Here is a 21,457-nt window from a genome sequence, read left to right as displayed (position 1 = left end):
GAAAAATCATAGCCTTGACTAGATGGGCTTTTGCTGACAAAGTAATGTCTCTCCTTTTGAATATGCTGTCTAGGTTGGTCATAACTTTCCTTCCAAGGGGTAAGGGTCTTTTAATTTCATGGCTGCAATCAATCACCATCTGCTGTGATTTTGGAGCCCCCCAAAATAAAGTCAGCCACAGTTCAGTTTCCACTGTTTCCCCATCTATTTGCCATGAAGTGATGGGACCAGAGGCAATGATCTTAGTTTACTGAATGTTGAGCTTTAAGCCAACTTTTTCACTCTTTTCTTTCACTTTCATCAGGAAGCTCTTTAGTTCTTCTTCACATTCTGCCATAAAAGTGCAATTTGTAAATTGTACTTGATATAGAAATTTTTCTACAAAGAAAAATAAAAGTATTTATTTTTTTTGTTTTAATTGTGTGATATAAATTATTTTTTTGTTTATTTTTAATTTTTTTTATTAGCCATTATATTTCTTAAGGTCTTCCCTGGTGGCTCAGTGATAAAAAATCCACCTGCAATGCAGGTAACATGGGTTCAATTCCTGGGTTGGGAATATCCCCTGGAGAAGGAAATCACAACCCACTCCTGTATTCTTGCCTGGGAAATCACATGGACAGAGGAGCCTCATGGGCTACAGTCCATGGAGTTTAAAAATCAGACACAACTTAGGGACTAAGCCATCACCACCACAGAGTTCTTAAAGGCTATTTAACAAGAGGGCTTCCCTGGTAGCTCAGATGGTAAAGAATCAGCCTGCAATGCGGGCAACATGAATTTGATCCCTGAATCAGGAAGATACCCTGCAAAAGATAATGGCTACCCACTTCAGTATTCTTGCATGGAAAATTCCATAGACAGAGTAACCAGGCAGGCTACAGCCCATGCTTCACAAAGTGTCAGACATGACTGAGTGACCAAAATTTTCATTTAATAAGAAAAATAATAACTATGAATCATGAACTAAAACTTCTATTCAGCCTGTAGCCCTAGCAAATCAATGTCAGTTTTTCTCTCTCTCTCTTTTTGATAATTAACAGTAATTATAATAAACAAGTAGAGAACTTTTTATAATTGCTTACTGAAGTGCTCACTGGAAAATTTCATGGCATTTGAGGGTTTATGAATACATGTGTTCATATGAAAGGTAGTCTGGTCTGAAATAGATGACACTCAACTACTTCCTGTTAGAAGTAAGAAAATGTGCTAATTGCTTTTAATATAGTTTCATACACTGCAGTCAACCCAGGCCATCTGTCCACACAGCTGTCTCTTGGTGATTTCAGCAAAGCAAGTGAGGGTATATATTTTAAAGAGAAGCACAACTGAAAAGAGCAAAACAGCCCACATTGGTTGAGTTTGTATTACAAGACTATGTGCTGAATAAATTTTAAAAATGTATACCAGAGTGTGTACACATACACACACACACCCCCAAGATTTTCACCTAGGGTGAGAAGTGACTTTATTAGTGGTTTATCTTGGTAAATCACGTGACTGAGAAATAACTTTAGGATCTGCACAGAGTAAAGGTAACAATTCAAAAATAAAAGCAAAAACTGTTTTGCTCAATATGTTAGTTAAAAAGCATGTTTTGGGTTGAGAAGTGACAGAAGTAGGTTGAGGGTGGCCATAAAAGTTTGAGGCAAAATTTCCACATGGACGTAAGTCATTGTGTTGGGAAGTGAGTACTCCTGATCACTAAAAGTTTAATGAAACCCACCAGTCACACAAAAAGTTGACATGAATATTAGGATTTTGTTTGGTAAATCTCAAGAATAATGCTGTGTTGATGACTGGGTTCAGGTAAAAATAAAATGAAAAAACCATGGTTGGATGGATTCAGACCTTCTAAACTGGACAAAATGAAGAGATGAAGAAATTCTAGAAAGCTACAGATAAAAATGTAAAGATGATACCACTTCTAAATTTATAGATATCTTGATAGAAATGTGAGATAAATTTTTAATTCACTACATATATTACAGCAAATAAAGATGCCCAGGATATTTGTCCATATGATGATTGCAATCTGGTAGAGAGAAAAAGATAGAAAGGGAAAAATAAATGAGTAAAATACACAGATGCTAGGTAGTAAGTGCTTTGAGGTAAATAAAACTGGTAAGGGAGTGCAATTTTCGTTTGAGAAAAGATAGATGAAGACATAAATCAGACAAAAATCTGTGTAAAGAGTCAAGATATATGAACACGTAAAGTCTCTGAGGCTTAATCCAACCTAGATATTCCAGAAGTGAGGAAGTCTGTGATCATAAATGATGATTCTATCCTGCAGTCAGTTTCCTCTTGATGAAAATATCATCAAATTTGAAAGTTCTATCTCAACTAACCAATGTATTTATTTCATAAACAGAAATGTTGAATAAGATTTCAAATTATTTATTCCAAACAAATTACAACCCTTAACTTATGCAAGGCCACATAATATCCTGGAATATTATTTTAAAATCATTTGTCTTATCCCTACTCCAAAAATAAAATAAATAAGAATTATGTTGGATCCCTGTGTTATTTGATTGCTTTCACAGTTAAACAGGAAGATAAGCCAAAATGGATGAAGTACTTTTGGAGCTCTCCATTCATTTTTATCAGAATAGAACTGATAGGTATTAGACAAACCAAAGAAAAGAAACAGGAAATATCTTACAAAATATTCATGCATTCACTAATTCACTTCAACATATTTATAGAGCAACCTCGAGCAGGATGTTAATCACTGCAATTATGGTACTATAAACAGACAGGATTTTGTCCTTAAGGTTACATTCTCAGTAGGAAATTAATGTATTATTCAAAAGATCCTAAGAAAATATGGAAGAGTGTTCTATATAATCATGTAATGACAGAGAGATCAGGAAGACCTCACAAAATAAGAAAGTATTAAAAATATCTTGTGGGGGAAAAAAAGTCTTATTATTATTTATTTATTTTTTATTTTGGTGAAGTAGAGAGTGATCAAACATACTAAATGATGCTGATAATGGCAATAGTTCAAGTTCCAAACATCAACCACAATGTTAGACAAAGTGGATAAGTTACCGTTTGTAACTCTGAGAAGTACAATTTGAGCACAGTGGTAAACATGCAAATTTGATTTGATGTATATTCATAAGATAATGGGGGCTTCCCTGGTAGCTCAGATGGTGAAGCGTCTGCCTGCAATATGGGAGACTTGGGTTCGATCCTTGGGTTGGGAAGATCACCTAGAGAAGGGAATGGCAACCGACTCCAGTATTCTTGCCTGCAAAACTCCATGGAAGTGGGAACCTGGTGGGCCACAGTCCATGGGGTTGCAAAGAGTCAGACCCGAGTGGGCAACTTCACTTTCATAAGCGAATGGATGAGAGGAAGTGGAAAACTAGGTCAGGACATAAACCTAGGCTCATGGACAACACTTTAAAGGAGTTTTGTGATGAATGGTGATAGGAAATGAGTCAGGAAAGGAAGATGATATTAAAAGTGATTATCTTTTCAAGATTGGATTTAGACAACATTGTTATATGTTTAAAACATATAAACATATGTTTATATGTTTTTTTTCTTATTTTTTTAGTGAATGATAGAGCATGAGATTGATACCACTGACACAGTGACTCGTCTTATCTGGATAAAAGGAGATATAATCTAATACAGAGGTGAAGAGTTGGGCTTAAAATGGTAAGAACAATTCATCCAAAAAGAAAAGTTTTTATTCCAATGCAAGTAGATCCATACATGTAGGAAGGTAAATAATTTCTTTGCTCGTGTCTTTAACTTCCACAGTGGGAAAGAAGGACAGTATTATGAGTTAATTCTGGAAATTGAAAAGGGGATCTTGGTGATCTAAGGAGAGAGAGTACCTAAAATATTTGCTGATTTGAATGTCTTCCTTGCAAATGGTCATAAATTTAAATTAAAACTTTGAGACAGCTATGGTCATGGACTGGTTTGCAGATGGACTATAGGTAGGGTTTGGATTAAACTAAAGTTTGTATTTGTGTAGGTGACAATAATAAGGGGAGGTCATTTGCAGGAAAATTGAGAGGAATTTGAGGGAAAATACAAGATAGAAGCTAAATGTGGGTCACATAATCCAACCTGTGTAGAGAGGAACAAAGACATTAGAGTCTCTGGACACTACACATGTAGTTGAACCAACAGAAAAAATGGTCTAGTGGTGTCCAATAGATTTTGGAAATGGGATATCAAACCGCATGTCTTAGAAACATGGAGAAGGTGTTTAGAGAATAAAGGGTTGATGTTGAGATTATAGTGGTTCATGTATTGGTAATGATAAAGATGGATAATAACCCAGGGTTTAGGCAATGATTAATGGTAAAGGGGGAGATAAGACATTTTTAAGCTGGAGAATTAGATACACTATTTACATAGATTTTAAAATCATTATCAACTATCATGAATTAGCATTACAAAAAGTTGAGTCAGCCATAACATAGATCCAACTCATGCCTGTGGGGCAAAGTTATTACACAGTTAAAAACTGAGAATAATTTTGTACAATTTCGTATCCAATAATGCTGAAAACTGAAATGGTCATGTGGAATTTTGAGGCACCGTTCTCAGTAGGTGAGTCATGGTCTTACCTCCCACATAAAAACACTAATTTTCCTTAGTGAATGTTCAGAAAACCCTTTGATTAGCAATTTCTCTCTGTATGCAGAGTGGAAAATTGATGTACACTGTACACTTATTAAAATCTATCTCTGCCTCTGACTTCATCCTACCCAGGCAAAGTCCCACATTTGTTGGAAGTATGCTAACTCTCTTTGCTCGCAGGACCCAGGGCACATTCTTTGCACACAAAAGTGGCCTGGTAAGCCCATCTAGCATATAGACAGCAGCCTTCAGAATGCCAAAATATCTCCCAGGACTCATCAGTATTTTTCTAAATTTTTCAAATATTCATTTTATAAGAGCTGTGATATCTGTGAAATTTGCATCATTGAGGAAACACAGCATATTTAAAGTAAATTATCTTACTCTTAACATCCAGGATGTTTATATTTCTGATGTAGAAAATAATTTTACACCATTGTTTATACCTATTAAGAAATGCATGATTAAGGGATCTTCATATTTACTAAAACTAAGATCATGGTATCTGGTCCCATATCTTCATGGGAAATAGAAGGGGAAACAGGGAAAATAGCGTCAGATTTATTTTCTGGGGGGCTCTGAAATCACTGCAGATGGTGATTGCAGCCATGAAATTAAAAGACACTTACTCCTTGGAAGGAAAGTTATAACCACCCTAGATAGCATATTCAAAAGCGGACACATTACTTTGCCAACAAAGGTCCATCTAGTCAAGGCTATGGTTCTTCTAGTGGTCATGTATGGATGTGAGAGCTGGACTGTGAAGAAAGCTGAGCACTGAAGAATTGATGCTTTTGAACTGTGGTGTTGAGAAGACTCTTGAGAGTCCCTTGCACTGCAAGGGGATCCAACCAGTCCATTCTGAAGGAGATCAGTCCTGGGTGTTCTTGGAAGGAATGATGCTAAAGCTGAAACTCCAGTACTTTGGCCACCTCATGTGAAGAGTTGACTCATTGGAAAGGACTCTGATGCTGGGAGGAATTGGGGGCATGAGGAGAAGGGGACAACGGAGGATGAGATAGTGGATGGCATTACCGACTCAATGGACTTGAGTTTGAGTGAACTCTGGGAGTTGGTGATGAACAGGGAGGCCTGGCGTGTTGCAATTCACGGGGTCGCAAAAAGTCAGACACGAATGAGCGACTGAACTGAACTGAACTATCTTAGTGTGGGCTTCCCTGGTAGCTCAGACAGTAAAGAATCTGTCTGACACAAAGGAGACCCAGTTTCAATCTCTGGTTTGGGAAATCCTCTGGAGTAAAGACTAGCTACCCACTCCAGTATTCTTGCCTGGTGGATTACATGGACAAAGGAGTTTGGCAGGCTATAGTCAATGGGGTTTCAAAGAGTTTGACACAAGAGAAACTAATATCCCCCCAGATAACTTACTGTGCTAAAATCCTTCATGATGTGTGGCATATCAAGAAATAATGAATGGGCTTCCTATCTATTTTCTAACTAGTCTCGGGATAATGAGACTAATCAGATTTTCTGCATAGTATCTACCCATCATGTCTTAACAACTATTTCCCCCAAGGATTACCTAGTGGCAGGGGTAAATAAAGCAGAGTAGAAACCAAGACATTCTTTGAGCATAATTGCTATGACTATCCTGTATGATTTTTTGGCAGTAAAAATTGTCTAAGAGGATAAAACAAAATATATCCTCAAAACTAGCAGTGAAATGGGATTGAATAAAGCATACTGAGACACAAGCATCTTTCCATTAGAAAGGCTTGAGATCAATGTAATCCTAATGTTAAATCAAAATCAACCAAAGAAATTCATCTATTAGTTTCACACCAAGCTCCATTACCAGATATAGGTTTTCCAAATGTATATATATATATGTGGAAGTTTTGTTGCTCTAAATACTGTTTTTTTCTGTTAAAAATAGTGCTACAAAGAATAAATTGTATGTCAATAATTGTGCATGTATGTGAGTATCTAGGTAATATATATTAATTAAAATGGAATTGATACATTAAAGAATATGAATTTCCATATTGGATAAACATGGATCTTTTCTTAATATTTTTGTCAATTTATATTCTTGCTAATAATGTGTCATAATATCATGTCATATAAATATTCAAGTATTTGATTTAACTGATTTATTCCAAATTTTTGTCAATCTGAGTTCTGAAAATGATATATTATTAATTGTTACATGTAGGTATTTTATTATGATAGAGGTTACATAATGTTTAATTTTTCTTTATTTTTCTGTGCTCCATATGTCCATGCCTTTCCTCATTTTTCTGTTAATATTTTTCTTATTTATTATAAAAATGTATATTGCTGGGTTTATTTCTTTGTTTTTCACTGTAGTCATGGATTCTCCAATTTGTTGTTAGAACTGGCTTATATATATATTAAAAAAAAAAATCCCTAGCTAATCATTAAAAAATATTAAGTATTTTATATTAACTATATTTATTAAATACATTCATCATTTTGATTTTAACTGCCAGTTTTCAAATCATGCAAACAAAAGCTTTCTCTACTCCAATGTTATATTTTAAAATTATCAAACTTTTTGCAAGCATATTAAAAAAAAAATTATGTATTTGTTTTTGGCTGTTCCGGGTCGTCATTGCTGTGAAGGCTTTTCTCTAGTTGAGGCATTGGGGGTAGTTATTCTCCAGTTTTGGTGCCAGGGCTTTTCATTGAGGTGGCTTCACTTTTTGTGCAGGAAGGGCTTTAGGGCATGCAGGTTTCGATAACTTTGGCCCATGGGCTCAGTAGTTGAGGCTTCAGGGCTCTAGAGCACAGGCTCATTAGCTGTTGCACATGGGCTTAGTTGCTCTGTGGTATGTGGGGTTTTTCTGGATCACAGATGGAACTCACGCTTCCAGCACTGACAGGTCAATTCTTTATCACTTAGCCATCAGGGAAGTGCTTTTACACTGAGGTTTTTATTTTTATTTATTTTTATTTTTTTTAACATATAAACCTTGATTACATTTGTATTTTATCTTATTGTAATATAAAATGTAAACTATTTTAAATAACTACCCAATACTTAGAAAAAATGTAATATATAACTAATCATTCCCGCACTAATGTGAACGACTTCTGCTAAGTTGTTTCAGACGTGTCCAACTCTTTGGGATCCCATGGACCATAGCCTGTCAACGTCTTCTGTCCATGAAATTCCCCAGGGAAGCATACTGGAGTGTGTTATCATTATCTTCTCCAGTGAAGAACTACATCATTTAATGAGAGACTTTTTTTTTTCCATTAATTTGTGTATTCCCACCACAGTGTATAGATATTACTATAGATATATTAGCAGAAAGTTTGAAATGGTTAATATTTGAGAGGGCCTTGTGTATTAGATATGCAGATGACATCACCCTTATGACAGAAAGTGAAGAGGAATTAAAAAGCCTCTTGATGAAACTGAAAGAGGAGAGTGAAAAAGTTGGCTTAAAGCTTAGCATTCAGAAAACTAAGATCACGTTATCTGGTCCCATCAATTCATGGGAAATAGATAGAGAAACAGTGGAAACAGTGTCACACTTCATTTTTTGGGGCTCCAAAATCACTGCAGATGGTGATTGTAGCCATAAAATTAAAAGACGCTTGCTCCTTGGGGAAAAAAAAAAAAAAAAAAAAAAGTTATGACCAAACTAGATAGCATATTAAGAAGCAGAGACATTACTTTGTCCACAAAGGTCCGTCTACTCAAGGCTATGGTTTTTCCAGTGGTCATGTATGGATGTGATAGTTGGACTGTGAAGAAAGCTGAGAGCCAAAGAATTGATCCTTTTGAACTGTGGTACTGCAGAAGACTCTTGACAGTCTCTTGGACTGCAAAGAGATCCAACCAGTCCATCCTAAAGGAGGCCAGTCCTGGGTTTTCATTGGAAGGACTAATGCTGGGGCTGAAACTCCAATACTTTGGCCACCTCATGCGAAGAATTAACTCATTGGAAAAGACCCTGATGCTAGGAGGGATTGGGGAACGAGGAGAAGGGGACAACAGAGGATGAGATGGCTGGATGGCATCACCAACTCAATGCACATGAGTTTAGGTGAACTCCGGGAGATGGTGATGAACAGGGAGGCCTGGCGTACTGTGATTCATGGGGTCGCAAAGAGTGGGACACGACTGAGCGACTGAACTGAATTGAACTGAACTGAATCACTCTGAATGTTCGTTTTCAAATATAATATTTAAGGATATTTGGTCAAGTTTCAAAAATATTCCTTAAGTATTTTGATTTGAATTGCTTTGAATTTTAGGCTTACCAAGTGAGATGGGACACTCTTACTACATATCTTCCTTTCTGGGGTAATGTTTGGTTTTCTATTTATAAAGTTCTCCTTTGTGTTACTAAAGAAAGTTTTCTTTATTTAGGTTTATTATAGCTTTTATAAGTTTCTTAGCTACTTTTTTTTTTTTTTTCTTTAGTTTGGTTACTGAAATTGCTATTTACTCTTCTGTTATACTTTCTATCTGGATCTGTGCTGGAGTAGCAGCTGTGTGGTGCTGGAGTGACTTTGGGGAGATACTCCATATACAAGGGAAGAGAAGCCCCAGCAAGATGCTAGACGATGGACATGGCTGCACAGCACTGGAGTGGTGTCTGCATGGCACTGGAACAACTTTGAGATACCCCATGTCCAAGGGAAAAGGAGAAGCACCAGTAAAAGGGTATGAGGGGCAAAGTCACATTTAGAAAAAACCCATATCTGCCAGACACACTTACAGGGCTCAAACAAACCTTGTGTGCACCAGGACCCAGAGACCCCACAGAGACCAAAACAGAACTGTGTTTGAGTGTCTCCTGTGGAGATATAGGTCAGAAATAGACTGCTACAGGGACAGGGGCTCTGGTTGCAGTAGACCTAACACCCTCCACTCCCCCCCCCCCCCCATAGAGCTGTCAGACCTATGCAGGACTGGGAAACAAACTCTTGGAGGGCACAAACAAAACCTTGTGCGCACCAGGACCCCGGAAAAGGAGCAGTGACCCCACAAGTGACTGAGCCAGATTTGCCTGTGAGTGTCCAAGAGTCTCCAGCAAAGGTGTGACTTGATTGTGGCCTGCTGCAGGCTTGGGGGCACTGTATGCAGCAGAGCTTGCATGGGACCTTTTGAGGGAAGTCACCATTATCTTCATTACCTCCACTATAGCTTGGACTCAGGTCAAGTAGCAGAGAGGGAACACAGCCCTGTCCATCAACAAACAATTGGATTAAAGATATACTGAACATGGCCCCACCTATCAAAACAAGACTCCGTTTCCCCCTCAGTCTCTCCTATTAGGAAGCTTTCATAAGTCTCTTATCCTTCTCCATCAGAGGGCAGGCAGAATGAAAATTACAATCACAGAACTCTAACCAATCTGATCACATGGACCACAGCCTTCTCTAACTCAATGAAACTATGCACCATGCTATGTAGTGCCACCAAAAAGGGACAGATCATGGTGGAGAGTTCTGACAAAACATGGTCCACAGGAGAAGGGAATGGCAAACCACTTCAGTATTCTTGCCTTGAGAACCTGATGAATAATATGAAAAGGTAAAATGATAAGACAATGAAAGATGAACTACCCAGGTCAGTAGGTGCCCAATATGCTACTGGAGATCAATGGATAAATAAATACAGAAAAATTAAACAGCTGGAGCTAAGTCACTTCAGTCGTGTCCGACTCTGTGCAACCCCATAGATGGCAGCCCACCAGGCTCTTCTGTCCACAGGATTCTCTAAGCAAGAATACTGGAGAGGGTCATCATTTCCTTCTCCAGAAAAAAATGGAGTCAAAGCATAAACAACACACAGTTGTGGATGTGACTGGTGATGGAAGTAAATTTCAATGCTATAAGAACAATATTGCATAGGAACCCAGAATGTTAAGCCCATGAATCAAGGCAAAAGGAAGTGGTTAAACAGGAGATGGCAAGAGTGAACACTGACATTTTAGGAAGAAGTGAAATAAAATGGGCAGAAATGGGTGAATTTAAATCAGATGACCATTATATCAACTACTGTGAGCAAGAACCCCTTAAAATAAATGGAGTAACCAACATAATCAAAAAAAGAGTCCAAAATGAAGTACTTGGATGCTATCTCAAAAATGACAGAATTATCTCTATTTGTTCCCAAAGCAAACCATCCAATATCAAAATAATCCAGGTCTATGCAAAAACAGTAATGCTGAGATGTTGAAGTTGATTGGTTTTATGAAGACCTACAAGACCTTCTAGGACAAACATTCAAACAATATGTCCTTTTCAAGTTAGAGGACTGGAATGCAAAGGTAGAAAGTCAGGAAATACCTGGAGTAACAAGCACATTTAATCTTGGAGTAAAGAATGAAATAGGACAAATTATAATAGAATTTGTAGCAAACACCCTCTTCCAACAACACAAGAAAAGACTGTACACATGGACATTTCCAGACTGAGATCAGATTGATTATATTATTTGCAGCCAAAAATGGAGAAGTATATAGTATACTTCTAAATAATCACCAAAACAAGATGGGGAGCTAATTGGCTCAGATCATGAATTCCTTATTGCCAAATTCAGACTTAAATTGAAGAAAGTAGGGGAAACCACTAGACCATTGAACTATGACCAAATCAAATCCCTTACAATTATACAAGGAAGTAAGAAATAGACTCAAGGGATTAGATCTGATAAACAGAGTACCTGAAGAACTATGGATAGAGGTTAGGTGACATTGTACATGAAGCAGTGATGAACACCATCTCCAAGAAAAAGAAATGCAAAGAAGCAGAATGGTTGTCTGAGGAAGGCTTAAAAATATCTATGTAAAGAAGAGAAACAAAAGGCAAAGAAGAAAAAGAAAGATACATTCATTTTAATGCAGAGTTGCAATGAGGAGCAAAGAGAGATGAGAAAGCCTTCCTTAGTGATAAATGCAAAGAAATAGAGGAAACAATAAAATGTAAAAGACCAGAGATCTCTTCAAGAAAATCAGAAATATCAAGGGAATATTTCATGCAAAGATGGGCACCATAAAGACAGAAATGGCATGGACCTAACAGATGCAGAAGATTTTAAGAAGAGGTGGAATGAATACACAGAAGAACTGTACACATAATATCTTCATCCTGGAATGCAAAGTTAAGTTGTCCTTAGGAAGCATTACTATGAACAAAGCTAGTGCTGGTGATGTGGAATTCTATCACCTAAAATTCCATAATTTTAGATTTCAAATCCTAAAAAATGAAACTGTGAAAGTGTTTCACTAAATAAGCCAGCAAATTAAGAAAACTCAGTAGTAGCCACAGGACTGGAAAAGATCAGTTTTCATTCCAGTCTCGAAGCAAGACAATGCTCCAACTACCACACTCAGCTCACATGCTAGCAATGTAATGCTCAAAATTTTCCAAGCCAGGCTTCAACAGTACCTTAACCGTGAACTTCAGATGTTCAAGCTGGATTTAAAATAGACAGAGAAACCAGAGATCAAATTGCCAATATTTCCTGGATCATAGAAAAAGCAAGAGAATTCCAGAAAAATAAAACATCTACTTTTTTATTGTCTATGACAAAGCCTTTGACTGTATGGATCACAATAAACTGTGGAAAATTTTTCAAGAGATGTGAATATTAGACCACCTGACCTGCCTCCTGGGAAATCTGTTAGTAGCTAAAGAAGAAACAGATCTGGACATGAAACCACACACTGACTCAAATTGGGAAAGGAGTATGTTAAGGCTGTATATTGTCATCCTGCTTATTTAACTTATATACAAAGTACATCATGGGAAATGCTGGTCTGGGTGAAATACAAGCTGGAATCAAGACTGCGGGGAGAAATATCAATAACCTCAGATATACAGATAACATCACCCTTATAGCAGAATGAGAAGAAGAACTAAAAGAACTTCTTGATGAAAGTGAACGAGGAGAGTGAAATAGTTGGCTTAAAACTCAACATTCAGAAAATTAAGATCATGGCATCCGGTCATTGCTTCATGACAAATAGATAGGAAAACAATGTAAACCTTGACAAACTTTATTCTTTTGGTCTCCAAAATCACTGCAGATGGTGACTGCAGCCATAAAATTAAAAGAGGTTTGCTCCTTGGAAGGAAAGTTATGACCACACTAGACATCATACTAAAAAGCAGAGACATTACTTTGTCAATAAAGGTCTGTCTAGTCAAATTTTTGGTTTTTCCAGTAGTGATGTACAGATGTGATATTTGGACTGTAAATAAACATGAGCACTGAAGAACTGATGCTTTTGAACTGAAGTTTGGAGAAGACTCTTGAGAGTCCCTTGGACTGCAAGGAGATCTAAACTGTCCATCCTGTAGGAATTCAGTCCTGAATGTTCATTGGAAGGACTGATACTGAAGCTAAAACTCCAATACTTTTTCCACCTGATGCAAAGAACTGACTCATTTGAAAAGATCCTGATCCTGGGAAAGCTTGAAGGCAGGAGGAGAAGGGCACAACAGAGGATGAGATGGTTAGATGGCATCACCAACTCAATGGATATAAGTTTAAGTAAGCTCTAGGAACTGATTATTTTCAGGGAAGCCTGGTGTACTGCAGTCCATGGGGTTGCAAAGAGGAGGACTTGACTGAACTTAACTTATAATTTTTATCTAGTTGCTGCTTTTATGTCATTATATTATTTTGCTATGCTTCCCTGGTAGCTCAGTGATTTAAAAAAAAAAAAAATGCACCTGCCAATGCAGGAGACATTGGTCTGTTTCCTGAATTGGGAAGATCTTCTGCAAAAGGAAATGACAACCTACTCCAGTATTCTTGGTTGGGAAATCCCATGGACAGAGGAGCCTGTTAAGCTACAGACATGGGGTTGCAAAAGAATCAGACACACTTAGCGAGTAATGAAAAGTACAACAACTACTATTTATATATAAAGTTTGGTATCTAATCATTTGGCTGAATTCTAATATCTTGTCCATAGAATTTTATATCAAATATATTTCATTTTTCTGCAACTCTATCACTGTTGACTTTTTTTTTAATTTTCAATATATATACCTACATTTTATTTCATCAGGTTTATTTTAACAAAGCTACAGAATACGTTTTTTATTAAAGAGGTAAAAATGTGCTTACTAGCATTTTTATAAGTATATTTAGAACATTTTTATTGGACAAATATTAAGCATGATGTTAGCATATCTGGTTAATATTTTAAGATTCACAGGTAATATATTAATAAATCATAGATTTGTGAACAACTTCTAACATCAAGACATATTTTTTAAACCATTTTATGACTTGCCCATTTTGACTGGGATTATGTCCTGGAACTAACTGATAAAATTTCTACAAATGCACTTCATTAGTACTAAGTACACTATTGGGCTTGTAACACCTCTGCCTACTGCCCCTGTGCCTTACAAAGATAGTATTGGATGAGGACATTATCTTCTTTGGAGGCAAATTTTCAGATTTTAATAATGTCCTTCCCATAATTCCTGTGACATGGCTTTATAAAAAAGAAGAGCAAGCCTAACTTCATGTTGGATATATTCCTTTAGCTTCAACCCTTGTGCTCTGTTAGGCTTCCCAGGTGGCACTTGGAACCCGCCTGCCAATTCAAGAGATGTAAGGAATCCCCTGGAAAACAAAATGGCATCCCATTCTAGTATTTTTGCCAGGAGAATTCCATGGACAGAGTAGCCCTGTGGGCTGAGTGACTTGGCACACATGCCTGCACTCTGTTTCCTATGTTTAGTCATGCTGGTTTTGCACCTTTTGTAAAATAAATGTTGACTATAGTCTGAAATATATGAGATAGCATATATAAAAGTTCAGATCTCTTAAAACTTCTCCATTCACATAGAGACATAAAGATGCAGAACAGAAAATGACAATTGTCTTGTTAGAGGTTTATACAAACTTTGTTACCAGATCTACTTTGAAAGTCACAAGAACAAACCATCCCTATATCAAGAAGTTTGCAACAACCAGCCATATACCATTCTTTTTTAGTATATAAATAAAAAAATAATAATAATCCTGGATTCTAACTCGGGCAAGATGATTCTTGGGATACTAGTCCACCACCTTTTTACTCTGCTGGCTTTCTGAATTAAGTCACTATTTCTTGGCCCAGTTTCTTATCACAATTTAGTTGCCTGTCATGAAGTAGTCAGTATGAACTTGAACTCTGTAACAGTTTCTGTCATAGGACTCTGTTTCCTCAAACATCCTTTAAAACTGAAACTGTTTTAGTTGTCTAGTACATATCACCTATTTAAAAAAACAAAAATATTTTGTTTATATACCTTTCATATCTGATTCATAAGCCACTGTACATTTCTCCTTTTAGAACTATATTTTAAAAAATATAATTATTGCCTGGGACCTACTCCGTACTGATTTAACTACAATTGTGAATCTGAGGTTCATAATGTTTTCTTTTTCCTACTTTTTGCTCATTTTACAGTTTTTTGGGAGATTCTAAAGTGTAAACGGTGTGAGAACAACTGCTCTCACATATGACTTCTGGTAACTTCATGTGCATATACATTTTCGGTGAATCTTGCTAAAATTCCAAGCTCTGTTTATGTAGGTCTATCCAAAGCCTGAGATTTTGCCTTTCTAACAAGCATCATATAATGTTGATGCTGCTGATTCAAGAGTAAGATATTCAAAGAAGTTTCCAAAAATATTTTAATTAACTGAAATTTTCTGTTTTGAGAAATGTATTCAAATTTACTTTGAAATAGTTGTGCCTTGCATTTACTTGCATATATGAGAGACATTGAGATGGAGAAAGAAATCATGCATTGAGAATTTACTAGCTCTTATGTGTCAATTTGCTTTCAAATTGATTTCCGGGGATAAGCAAATTATTATCTTTTAATTCTCTATTTTTGTATGATATTAACATTATATTTTCTTTTCCATTCATAATTTTTTAAACTGGGACATTTACAACAATTTTTATTGATTAGGTTTTCTAATGGCATATCTATGCTATTATATTTTAATAAAAATTCATTGTGTTTTTTTTTTGTAAATTTGCATTTTACTATTTTATTTTTCTTAAGAAATTATTTTGTCTCATTACATTATTTCTCCTGTTCTTTCTCCATTTTTTATTTTCTGTAATTTTAATTTTATATACAATCATTTTGTATTTTTCTTCTTTAGAAATATGTCATTAAATCCTTAAATGTATACCTTTGACTATCTTATCACATTACTATATTTTGGAGGTTATATTTATAGATGCACATTCACTTTAACTGTTGTATAATATTCCATTGTTTTAACATACTGTAATTTATTTATTCATATAATTATTTGAAGAGTTTGGGTTGTTTTCAGTTGTAAATTATTATAAGCAGTGAAGCTTTGAATATCATTGAATATATATTCTAGTGTATAAGTGCACACAAATCACTGTAGTGTATACCATATGTGTATATAATAAGTTAAATACAGCTTTGAAAAATTGTATAGACCATTTTTAAAGTCTTTATTGAATTTGTTACAGTATTTGTTCTGTTTATGTATTCTCTTTTTTTGCATGTGAAAGTTTAGCTCCCCAGCTTCGGATCAAACCTATACCCTCTTCATTTGAACACAGATATTAAACATTGGAACACTAGAGACATCCTGAGTATAGCTTTTGTTTTTTAACAAAATGATATATTTCTCAAAATATTCTTATCAATTTATAATATCACAACAGTTCTAGTTTTCTACATTTTTGCTGAAAATGGATGAATTTAGAAGTAATGTCAGGCATTCTGAAAGACATGATTTCTAATAAGATTTTTTTTTTTTTGCCTAAGAATGTAAGCATATTTTCATATATTTATTTTCAATATGAATAAAAATTTTAGCAAACTATCTCAGTTTAACTGTTTTTCTTTGCACACTCCTCAAAGAGTATTTTGTGTATTTTTAATGTAAGTCCTTTGATTTCTATAATATTTGTAGATATAAACACATTTATGTGGCTTATTTTGTGATACCATTTGTGTGCCTTTTGAGGAATTCAATTTCTCATATTAATTTATGCTGTTAAAACTTTATACAGGTGGAGAGCCCAGAGGATGATCAATGAACCAGAAAACCTAGAAGAGAGACAAACTCAATCTGAAAAATAAATAAAAGCATGTGCTCACAGGAAAGTGGTGTAGAAGGCAAGCAAGAGGTTCATACATATTGGTAGCTTATATATGTTGACATATATATATATTTCAATTGATATATTGATATATTGATTATATATATCAATATAGATATTGATATGTATTAATAGTAGATCAAATTTAGTACTTAGGTGTCAAGCATATCTACCTTGTAAACATATAAATATACATATATGTTAGGAATCCAAAAAAAATCAAAAGAACCTAGGACTAGGATAAAAGATCCAAATCATACGATTAAATGTTTAAATAATTACATTGTCTTTAATTTCATGGTTTCATTAATCTACTTGACATATTTGGAAATCATTCAATTTATGACTCAATTCCAAAGTACATAATGACTGTCTTGTTGATGTTCACAGAAAAATAAACAAATACACCTAAATATGATACATCTTTTATACAGATAATCTAAGTGAGGAAAGAGAGGATCATATAATTTTTTCACAGTGGGCATACTGGGAAAAATATCCTGAATGGTTGCGTAGCTAAATAAATCTTATGGAATCAACATGATTTCCTAGTAACACATACTATCAGAGAATTGAAATACTCTGAAAAAAAAAAAAAAAAGAGAACAATATGTACAGAGATGAGAATATATGAATGAATATAATATGATAGAGGAAATTTAAGTAGCATGGAGTAACACTGGAAAGAGTCTTTTGTATATTGTTTTGTTTTTACTTAGAAAAAAATGAACTTTTTTACTTTATTACTTAGAATAAATAGAAGTTAATTTGCTTTTAAGATTAAAAAAAATCAATATGAACATGGTAAAGGTGAAATAGTCAATAATAGAATAGAGGGGAAGTAGTATCATAAAAAGAAATTTAGAAAATATTGTAGCTGTGTGTTTTGACCAATGAGATGAAGAGAAGCCTGTGAAAGGGAATATCTTATTCCCTAAAGGAAGATACTCTTTAGAATGATGTCTGGATTTCAGGTATAAATGGCTAGACATTTTTAACACTAGATCCTGGGCAGTCCTGAGATGGTAGAGGAATAGGATGGGGAGACCTCATTTTTCCCCACAAATATATCAAAAGAAAAGATCATCTGCTATGTGAAGCAACTTCTACAAAATAACTTCTGAACACTGGCAGAAAACCCTAGATACCCAGGAGAGCAAATCAATTTCTTCAAAATGAATTTGTCTTTTTTTTTTTTTTTTGTACTTTTGAAAGTGCATATTTTATTCTAGGTTTTTAATTTTTTGCTATTTAACTTTAGTTTTTACTTTTTAAATTTTAATATTCAATTTCACTTAGGGATTTGATTACCAGCTTGATTTGTCTCTACCCTTTTGGCTTTCACTTTTCTCCCCCTGGTCACCTTTATCTCATTCTTCCCTCTTCTCTATATAACTCTGTGAATCTCTTTGGGTGTTTGTGAATGTGAAGCATCATTTCATCATTATCTTAGGGTTTTGTCTGTTGCCCTGTGTGGACGGAAAAGTCTTGATGCTCGTGTAAGAGGTGGTGACTGGAAGAAGGTTTAACTCCTAAACTTAAGATCATTATAAAATTCCTGACTCCAAGGAACATTAATAGATGAGAGCCCACCCAAAAGCCTCCAAACCTACAGAGACCAAACTCCACCCAAGATTAGCAAGCTCCAGTGCAAGACTCCCTATGCTAATCCTGCAGCAAAACATGAACAGATGTTTTAATGTTCAAAACTTTGAGCATTAAAGGACAGACTGACTAAAGCCATATCACTCCCATAGACTACATAACTCACCACTGGACACTGCACTTCCCTACTGAGAGACAAGATACAGTTCCATACCACCCCCTCCACAAGGGAAAAAAAAAAAAAAAAAGACACAAGTTCTGCAAGCCAGGAAACTTTCATAAGCCAACCCCACACACAGGGAGAAGATTCCACCATCAAGAGGACCTATGATCTTCCAGCCTGCCAAAAGGGGATCTTAAACATAGTCAACTAACAAAATGAAAAGGCAGAGAAATACCCAGCAGGTTAATGAACATGATAAAAATCCAACAAACCAAAAAAAATAAAAATAAAAATATAAATAAAAAAATAAAGAGGAGGAAATAGGAAGTCTACCTGAAAAAGAATCTACAGTAATGGTAGTAAAGATAGTCCAAAACCTGAAAACAAAATGGAGATACAGAAAAATATGCTAGAGACATCAATAGAGAAGTTGCAAAAATGTACAAGGAGTTAGAAAAAATAAACAATAGACAATCAGTAACAATGCAATAACTGAGATTAAAAACACTATGGAAGGAATATCAGACTAAAGAAGAGGGCATGAAAAAATATTTAAGGAGATAATAGTCAAAAACTTCCCTAAAATGGAGAAGAAAATAGCCACCCAAGCTCAAGAAGCCCAGAGAGACCCATAGAGGGCAAACTCAACAAGACACACACCAAGACACATATTAATCAAGCTAACAAAAATTAAACATAAAGAATAAGTATCAAAAGCAGCAAGGGAATACCAACATATAACATAAAGAGGTATGCCCATAAGGATAACAGCTGATATTTCAACAGAAACTCTGTAGGTCAAAAGAGTAGATACTTAGTTACAAAAGGGACAAATTCTACAGTCAAGATTTTTCTACCCAGCAAGGATCTCATTTAGATTAAAAAAAAAAAAAAAAAAAAAGAAAGAAAGAAATAAAAAGCTTTACAGAAAAGCAAAAGCTAAGAAAATTCAGCATCACCAAACCAACTCTTCAACAAATGCTAAAGGATCTTCTCTAGACAAGAAACACAGAAAAAAAAAAAAAATATATATATATAAATGAACCTAAAGCAATAAAGTAAATGGTAACAGGATGATACTTATCTATGATTGCCTTAAGTATAAATAGATTAAATGCCCCAATCAAAATATAAAGATTGGCTGAATGGAAACAAAAGCAAGACCCTACAAGAGATCCGTCTCAAACCTAGAGAAACATTTAGAGTGAAAGTGAGGGGCTGGAGAAAGATATTTCATGCAAATGGAGATTTAAAAAAAAAAAAAAAAAGCAGGAGTAGCAATACTCACATCAGATAAAATTGATCTAAAAACAAAGACCATTATAAGAGACAAAGAAAGATGTTACATAATGATCAATGAACCAACCCAAGAAGAAGATATAGAAATTATAAATATATATATATACATACAACATAGGAGAACCTCAATACATAGTGTAAGTGTTAACAACTAATAAAGGAGAAATTGAGAGTAACACAATAATGAGATCAGTTCAGTTGATCAGTGATGTCAGACTCTTTGCAACCCCACGGACTGCAGCATGCAGGCCTCCCTATCCATCACCAACTACCAGATATTACTAAAACTCATGATTCGGTGATGCCATCCAAACATCTCATCCTCTCTTGTCCCCTTCTCCCCCTATCTTCAATCATTCCCAGGATCAGGGTCTTTTCAAATTAATCAGTTCTCCACATCAAGTGGCCAAATTACTGGAGTTTCAGCATCAGTACTTCCAATGAATATTCAGGACTGATTTCCTCTAGGAGGTACTGGTTGGACTCCTTGCTGTCCAAGGGACTCTCAAGAGTTTTCTCCAATGCCTCAGTTCAAAAGCATCAATTCTTCAGTGCTCAGTTTTCTTTATAGTCCAACTCTCACATACATACATGACTACTGGAAAAAAAGATAGCTTTGACTAGATGGACTTTTGCTGGCAAAATAATGTCTCTGCTTTTTAATATGTTGTCTAGGTTGGTCATAACTTTCCTTCCAAGGAGCAAGCATCTTTTAATTTCATGGCTAGAGTCACCATCTGTAGTGATTTTGGAACCCCCCCAAAATAGTCTGTCAGTTTCCCCATGTATTTGTCATGAAGTGATGGGACCAGATGCCATGATCTTAGTTTTCTGAATGTTGAGTTTTAAGCCACTTTTTCAGTCTCCTCTTTCACTTTCATCAAGAGACTCTTTAGTTCCCCTTTGCATTCTGTCATAAGTGTGGTGTCATTTGCATATTTGAGATTATTGATATTTCTCCCAGCGATCTTGATTCCAACTTGTACTTCACCCAGAACAGCATTTCTTATGATGTACTCTGCATATAAGTTAAATAAGCAGGATGAAAATATACAGCCTTGACATACTCCTTTTCTTAATTGGAACCAGTCTGTTGTTCCATGTCTAATTCTAACTGCTTCTTCTTTGGTTGCATACAGATTTCTCAGGAGACAGGTCAGGTGGTCTCGTATTCCCATCACTTGAAGACTTTTCCACAGTTTGCAGTGATCGACACAGTCAAAGCCTTTGGTATAGTCAATAAAACAGAAGTAGATGTTCTTCTGGAACTCTTTTACTTTTTTGATGATCCAACAGATGTTGGCAGTCTGATCTCTGGTTCCTCTGTCTTTTCTAAATCCAGCCGAACATCTGGAATTTCATGATTCACGTATTGTTGAAGCTTGTCTTGGAGAATTTTCAACATTATTTTGCTAGTGTGTGGGATGAGTGCAATTGTCTGGTAGTTGGAGCATTCTTTGGCACTGTCTTTCTTAAGAGTTGGAATGAAAACTGACATTTTCCAGTCCTGTGGCCACTGCTAAGTTTTCCAAAATTGCTGGCATATTGAGTGCAGCACTTTCACAGCTTCATCTTTTAGGATTTGAAATGGCTCAACTGGAATTTCATCACCTCCACTAGCTTTGTTCATAGTGATGCTTCCTAAGGCCCTATT

This window comes from Capricornis sumatraensis, chromosome 11 (assembly GCF_032405125.1).
Source record: "Capricornis sumatraensis isolate serow.1 chromosome 11, serow.2, whole genome shotgun sequence".
Classification (NCBI taxonomy): Eukaryota; Metazoa; Chordata; class Mammalia; order Artiodactyla; family Bovidae; genus Capricornis; species Capricornis sumatraensis.
Note: the sequence above shows the minus strand (reverse complement) of the source record.